General features: G+C 40.3%; 1 pseudogene; it reads right to left on the reverse strand.

The window, feature by feature from the left end:
- Positions 1–996: 996 nt before the first annotated feature.
- LOC112622671 lies at positions 997–7,470 on the reverse strand (annotated as a pseudogene).
- Positions 7,471–8,459: the final 989 nt, after the last annotated feature.

Below are 8,459 nucleotides of genomic sequence, written 5' to 3' on the forward strand. Positions count from 1 at the left end.
CTGATTCTTGCTTTGGAAGCTTCCTCTCAGGGGTGTACTCCACCCTGTGAGGTGTGGGGTGTCAGACTGCCCCTAGTGGGGGATGTCTCCCAGTTAGGCTACTCAGGGGTCAGGGACCCGCTTGAGCAGGGAGTCTGTCCCTTCTCAGATCTCAACCTCCGTGTTGGGAGATCCACTGCTCTCTTCAAAGCTGTCAGACAGAGTCGTTTGCGTCTGCAGAGGTGTCTGCTGCTTTGTTATTGTTTTCTGTGCCCTGCCCCCAGAGGTGGAGTCTACAGAGACAGGCAGGTTTCCTTGAGCTGCTGTGAGCTCCACCCAGTTTGAGCTTCCCAGCAGCTTTGTTTACCTACTTAAGCCTCAGCAATGGCGGGCGCCCCTCCCCCAGCCTCGCTGCTGCCTTGCCGGTAGATCACAGACTGCTGTAATAGCAATGAGGGAGGCTCCGTGGGTGTGGGACCCTCCCGGCCAGGTGTGGGATATGATCTCCTGGTGTGCCTGTTTGCTCAAAGCGCAGTATTGGGGTGGGAGTTACCCGATTCTCCAGGTGTTGTGTGTCTCAGTTCCCCTGGCTAGGAAAAGGGATTCCCTTCCCCCTTGCGCTTCTCAGGTGAGGCAATGCCTCGCCCTGCTTCAGCTCTCGCTGGTCGGGCTGCAGCAGCTGACCAGTACCGATCGTCCGGCACTCCCCAGTGAGATGAACCCAGTACCTCAGTTGAAAATGCCGAAATCACCGGTCTTCTGTGTCGCTGGCGCTGGGAGTTGAAGACTGGAGCTGCTCCTATTCGGCCATCTTGCTCCAGAGAGGGAACTTTTCTTGAAAGTAATTTTTACAGATATTAAACTTCATCTTGCACCCTGATGTCAACATATATTTAGAGCAAAGTCAGAGCTTTTATATTTTCACTTATTATTCATTTAACTTTTAAAACACTACTACAATTGAGTATTAAAACAAAAACAATACCAAGAAGTGAGCATTTGGTTATAGTCCTTCACTTATTCACTGCTGCATATGTAATACCAGCAGTGAATGTTATTCACTGGCACCATTAAGAGGTTTGACACTGAACACCACTTCTGGCATGATGTTCATCATCCTCATAAGCTTCTCCATTGTAATGGCCCATCCTTGCTGATACCAGTCAACATCCACCAGATGTACTTGATCCATTTCATCAGCCTCTTTTACTTCCTATCTCTCAGGCAGGAGTTATTACAGCAAAAAAAGTTTATCAGGAGACAGAAAGGCATTCTCAGGAAAGTAGACCTTAAATTTGATGCTTAGGTGATCCTTTTCATAGGATCTACAATAAACTGTCATGCCTTCATTTAGCACACACTTAGTATCTCTATGCTTGACAATCTGAGTTGGGGGATGAGAGGTGTTGACTGGGGTTTGGTTGTCAAGGGTGGGTATTGGCTTTTGGAAGCCATGCAGCCTTTCAACCAGTTTTATGTCCATACACATGAAAAGGTCTTCTGGTCGAATAAGGAAGCATGGTCCTTCTGATCTAAAACAATGATAATATCTCCTGGCTCCTGATCTCCTTCACCATGAAAGATATCTACTGGTCGTCTTTCATGCCTTTGTCGTGAACTTGTAGGCTCTTCTTCTCTCAAACTATCTTCCTTCCATTGCAGCTTTTACATCTGTCATTAGGACTGTTCTGCTCCCCATGGCTCTGGCACTCCATGCACGCAGACTGAGATTCTTGAGCCATTCTAGGTCCTACCTGATGATTCTTATTTGCATTCTAGTACTTCAGTGATTGGGACAGCACTCTACTGCTCCTTTCTTACCACCTTGGCCTACACACTTGTCACAAATCACATTATTTTATGGAGCTAGTTTTCTTGTTGCACCATTAAATACATCTTCTGTGGTTACTGAGAGCTGATGCACAATATTTTTACCTCTTTTTCTCTCTGCATCCTTCCTCTTCCTTCAAATAACATATCAACTATGTCCGTGAGGGAGCCAATACTGCCACTCACCCTTTTTAATTGCCCATTCTCCTCTTTTCTCAAATAATTCAATTTTCCTTGCTTCAGAGAGTACTTCATAAGCTTAAGAAATCTGTTTACACTTCTGTTCGTTATTTGGATTCTCACCAGTGTAGTAATTCAAGATCAGTTTCCTGTAAGACTCTCTTAACTCTTCCTGGATGGCATTGAGTCTCACCCCCAAACCATTACAGTAAGTGGTTTCTTTCACCACTTTCTAAAGCTGGCAAGTGGGCTAGGGCTGGTGTGTGGGAGCAAGAAGGAGTTTGGGCAGCTACCACTCCTCCATCTCTCACCAAGTGTTTTGGAAAGCTCCCTCACATGAGTTCTTAAAAGCAGAGAATTTATTCCGGCTGGAAGAAGAAGAGATATGACAGGATAATTCAGAGAGATTCAAAGCATGAGAAGGATTCAACATGTCCTTGTTGGTTTGAAGATGGAGGGGACAATGTGACAAGGAATGCAGGTGGCCTTAAGGCGCTGAGAGGCTTCTGGCTAATAACCATGAAGGGAACAAGACTCCTGCCCTACAACCACAGGAACAGAATTCAGCCAACAATCCAAATTAGTTTGGAACAGATTTACCTCTAGAGCTTCCAGAAAAGAAGGAAACCCCATGTACACATTGATTTTGGCCTTATGAGTCTCTACTAAGCAGAGGGTTCAGCTGAGCCACTTGATATGGGACTTCTGGTCTACAGAACTGTGAGATAGCAAATGTGATAAAGGGGGTGTTTCAAGCCACTAAATTTAAGGTAATTTTTTTATGGCAGCAATGGAAAATTCATGTATGTAACAAATCTTGATATCTAGTATTTATTTTACATGTATGGCACATCTCAATTTGTACTAGCCACATTTCAAGTATTTGACAGCCACGCATGTGACTTGTGGCTATGGTATTGGACAGTGCAAATCTAGACCAACTGGAGTCAAGATGTCTAGGAAGAGCTAGGTTTGTAGCCTAAACATAGCGTCACCATGTGGAAAGAGAAGAAGATCAAGGAACGGGGGGACTTGGCAAGTTCTTTCTTGATTCCCCATCCTGCAGTCTGTGAATTGGGTAATCTTGCTCATACACAAAACAGGCTAAATTTTACAAACTATTATACATTGTCTAAGTTCATTGGACTCCGAAATTTTTGTTTTAATTGCCTTCTGGCTACTGAAAAGGTATTTTTTGAATATTTCATTTTTATCTCAGTTAAATTTTAGAGCAATCAAGAGAGGAGTTGTTGCTCACACCTGAATTTATGCTTGAGATGGAGCATTAGTTATTCTAGCATTATGGGGTCAGGGCAAGGTAGGCAAGGGTAACCATGGAAGATCTCCAGGAGTAGAATTGTGCAGTTTGATTTAGCCTTCCTAGGAAGGCTGTCACTCCTCACCACAGAGTTGGCCTTTCAATATCGGCCTTCTGAGGTCTGGGTTTCATTTTTATTAAGAAGGGCAGCATGTCTTATCATTCTAATTACATTCCATGTTTAGCCTTCTAAAACCATCTTTTACTGTCTCCCCTAATAGATGAAAATATATGTTTACCCTGCAAACTTTAGAGTAGCAACTAATCATTGTAATCTAGAACCATATTAGGAAGGTTTCACCATGTGTTTAAAGGAAAAAAAATGGAACCTAGACCAGGAGGGAGCAGATGGAGGTCTTTCCAGCCTTCGAAGAGCAGTGGAGGTAACAGTGGAAGAGAGGAAAGTGAATGGTAGGCTGAATGTTTGACGAAAATTTTCTTTTGACTAAAGCAAAAAGCTTTTGTAAGGAAAGCTATAGTTGGTGCTGGGGAAGGAAAGGTGAGAACACTGCAGATATGCACTATCCAGTACGGTGACCCCTAACCCCATGTAGCTATGAAACACTAGAAATGTGGTTAGTCTGATTTGAGATATGCTGTAAGTATAAAATACAAACTGGATTTCAAAGACTCGGTGCAAAAAAATGTTGTAAAATATTTCACTAATGTTCACATATGTGGTTCATATTATATTTCTGTTGAACATCCTTGCTCTAAACCAAGTGCTTCTCATACTTTAAAGTATATAGGAATCATCTGGGAATCTTGTTGAACTGCATGTTCAGAAACTCCCAAGTAAACTGCTCCTGCAGTTCAGCCTTTGGATTACACACCACCTGGCCTACAATATGTAACTATTCAGAAACTTTTAAAACCACAGTGACCAGATTGCTGCACCCCAAATCCATTACTTAAGAATCTATAGAGCTCTGACGTGAGTATCAATATTTGTTATAACTCTCTAGGTTAATTAAACATCTGGCAAATTTGAGGATCCCTACTTTAGAAGCTCTTGAATAGAAGTGAACTAATTTAAAGTTTATTTTATAGAAAATGGGGAAGTTCATATATCAGGAGCAATTAATTTGTCACTAGTGAATATTCATTGATTCATTAAGTGAGTTATTACTCTATGTCAGTCATGGTGATTTATATCACCCTGCCTCCTAGAAGCTAAGAAGCTGGTCAAGAGATAAGATAAATAACTGCAAAGCAATATGGGATAGGTTCAGCATGAGTGGTATAGATATTAAGGGTTATAGAATTTAAATGGAAGAGTCAATTTGGGGTGAAATAATTATTCTTGGAAAAGCTGATGTATAAGCCCTAATACTGTGGTTCTCAAACTTTAGGTTGCATCATAATCATCTAAAGTAACCAAGTTGAGGACACTGTTGTCACAGAACACTGCTAATGTCACCCCACCATGCTGTGAATGCATTTAGACCATTCTTACATCTCTCTTCTAATATTAATAACTCAAAATTCAAAGTGCCCAGTGGGAGGCTGATTGGCTGAGCCCAGACCACATGCTCAAGCCTGGTCTGGCCAGGAGCCATTGGTAATGCACTTCTCACTAAAACAAAAATAGGAATGAAGTGCAATACTGCTAGACTTGCTCCCTAACCCCTCCCTTCACCCTCAACAACAACAAAAAATCCCCAGACTAAAACAAAACCAAAAACAAACAGATAAACAAAATGTCTACTGCAGGTAGTACTATTCCAAAAACAGGCATGCATCAGGGGAGACTTGATTATGGACAAAAAGTCAAATTAAATTTGAGGTTGTTAAGTTTGAGATTACAACTTTAACTTAAGCAGAGATGTCCAGTTAGTTAGTTCTGAGAATGAGGTAAAGGCTAGAGAAGGTAGCTTAGGCATTACTTCTTTAGAAGTAAAAATAGAGAACAAATGTGAGCATGAGGCAGCAGAGTGTAGAGGGAGGAACCGAGGACCAAGAGTCTGATAATATCTTCATACTTCTGGGACTCTAGGAGTAGTACAAAGCGATGCTGCATTAGATGTTAGCAGGTATTAAACCCCAAACCTATTCAGTTGAGAAAAGTTAAATGGGAATTCTATTAATGTACTAACTTGCATTATAATGCTTTAATAATGCTGCATTTCCAAATATTATTTGGCTAGGAACTCTCTTAAAGAATTAGCAATATATTTGAAGACTTTTGGAAAACAATAGGCTAGAATTTTCTGGAACCAGAAAAAGACAGAAAGAGACTTACAAAAGTATTCAGGGGGAGAAATAGCAGTTCCAGGATTGAGATTATTCAGATAATTCAAACTCCTATTACTCCATTATAATAGAAAATGGGTTTAATAGTATGGGATTAATAGTATTAAATTCTGTTTTACCTCTACATCTCCCAAATCCACAGCACTTGGCAAGTGGAGTTGCACCATATATATTTAAGCGAATAAATAATAATAATAAAGGGTAAGAAAAGTCCTTTAATTTGTCTGTATGGAGATCACAAGAAGTCCTTAGCAAATACGTATCTCCTTCAACCCACCTCCAACCAGCTTCAGAATACTGGTGGGGTGGGTTGGATGACATATTTATTTGCTAAGGATTTCTTAAGTGATTTCTCAAGAACCCCTGGCAGAGAGAATTGCCACCCTATCATCTGTTTCTCTCTTTCTTCTTGGAAACATAACAAGGGTGACCATATAATTTATCATCCAAACTGGGACACTTGAGAGAGAGAAAGGGGGAGCTATTAATAATTGTGCCAGGACGACACATACAAAAACAGACTCTCAGGCAAACTGGGACAAATGGTCATCCTAAATATAATTCCTGATGTTTAGCTGTGCGCTTGACTGTTAGGAATAAAGTCTGCACTGTTCGATACAGGGGACCAAGTAATGGAAATGGGACCAGATCACAGTAGTTAGTTCCCCTCTTCCCCAAAGTTTACAGAGATGGCTCATATCTTGACCAAAGCTGGTTCTTACCAATCAGGGAAGATTGTACAAGATGGCTATAGAAGGCCTCACAGAGATATATTCTTAATGGGTTCCTTTCTTCTTCTTACTGGCTGGAGTGTGGTTTTTCTGGTTAGAGATTTAGCAGCAGTCTTGGATCACAAGGCAGTGGGCTTAAGATGGTGGAACAGAAAGATTAAAGAAGCCTGAGTCTCTGATGATCATAAGCCATTTTAGTCCAGTCTACCTTTGGCCTATCATGTGAGGAATCAATAAACATTTCTATTTTGTAATCACTGTGGGTAATTTTAATGTTTCCTGTTACTCCTCATCGAACCTAGTCTGGGTAGATAAGACCTTATGAACAGTGCTGTCAAAAAAAACATAATGTGAGTCGCAAATGTGAACCATATGTGTAATTTAAAATTTTCTAGTCATTTTAAAAAACGAAAATAGATGGTGAAATTAATTTTATCAATGTATTTTATTTAAACAATTATAGCCAAAGTATTATCTTTTCAACCTGTAATCAATATGAAAAATATTAATGTGATAGTTACATGCTTTTGTTTCATGCTAAGTCTTCACAATTCTATGTGTGTTTTGTGCTCACAGCACATCTCAGTTTAGACTAACCACATTTCAAGTGCTCAATAGCCACATGTGGTTACTGGCTATCATATTGAACAGCACAATTTTATACCACAAATACCTCCTTTCACCCACCCACTCAGTATTTTCTCTCTCTCTCTCTTCTTGTTTCTCCTCAACAGATAAACATAGATAAAAGTCTATATCTTACACAACAACAACAAAATAACAACAATAAACCCTTCCTCATTCTTCCTCAAAGATATTTTTCTAGTGTTTTTCTTTCTTGCACAACTCTATTTAATTGAGTTTGCAGTAGCAGGTAACCCTGGTCTTAGGCTAATGGCAGAACAGGGTCCTTTAGGATGCCACTTGATAAACTGGTACCTGGGTGATGTGAAACCATCAGGAACCATATTTTAAAGATGATCTTCTAGAAAATTAAAGCCCATGTATTAGGAGTTTTTAATATCAGGACTGAAACTCACTATGTTTTGCTATGAGTTGCCACAAAATAATTGGTCTATTTATCGACCTACCTAATCTATCTATAATGATTTAAGAAAATCAGGTTACCTCTCTGGTTACCCGTCTGGTGATGCCAGTTTCCTTTACTTTAAGATACATGGTGAAGCGTGAGAGAAAGGGAATTGTTGGAGCTGGCACTTGGAAGTTGAGCCTAACCTGGATACCTCCTGGGAGGGGTCGTGAATGTACACATCAACTACCATGTGTGCGACAATGGAGAAGTGGCTTCTGGCAGCTAGGCTTTATGGAGTACAGCATAACTTCAGTTATCTGGAGTCTAGTGTTCAAGCACCAGGAATGGTGTCAGTTACAAAAGGAAGAATAATGTGCATCTTGTAAAAAAGGAAACAAACCAAGAGCTTTGAGTATTTTGTATATGATTAAGAGGAGCCAGAGATATGAAAGTTATGGTGGATAAGCCAGGATTGATTAATTCTCCATAAAGAGGGAAGAAATCTTCTGGTTTAATAGAGATTTATAAAAAAGGTCAGTCTTTTCAGGGAGAAGTAGCCAAGAAGCTCAGATGACATGATAGGGGCCTAACAAAATTAGAAATAAAAAAGGCAGAGAGAAGAGGAAAGCAAGCAAAGGAGATTATACATGGAGCAGAAGTGGTGGTAACAAAGACAGAAGTAGTAGCAAAAGAGCCCAAGAAATGTCATCAGCTCTGTGGAAGTAGAAAGAATGAGGCAGACTTGAAGTCCAGAGACATTATCAGCAACCCAATGTATGCTTGGGTACCATGTATAATTAAATCTTCACATGAACAATATTTCTGGAAAAAACTTCCTATGCCAACTGGAGTCATTTGTTTGTTTGATAATTTACTTGCTCATTTGCAGTTGTCTAATTTGTACCAGAGGTTTGCACTCTCTTTGGCCTATGTGCTCTCAGTGACTTAGATAAAGCCCACAGGTGCTACGGGTGATGCTGCCAAACCTAAGACCCAAAACACAGAGCATGGGCCAAGAAAAATAAAGTAAGAAGAACAAGAAAGAAAAAGACCATTATGAACACTTTGGTTATCCAGACGTCATTTATCTAGCCTCCTTAACAATATATCCTCCAGTTAAGAACCAGGAGTAGGC

Source organism: Theropithecus gelada, chromosome 4, assembly GCF_003255815.1.
Source record: "Theropithecus gelada isolate Dixy chromosome 4, Tgel_1.0, whole genome shotgun sequence".
Taxonomy (NCBI): Eukaryota; Metazoa; Chordata; class Mammalia; order Primates; family Cercopithecidae; genus Theropithecus; species Theropithecus gelada.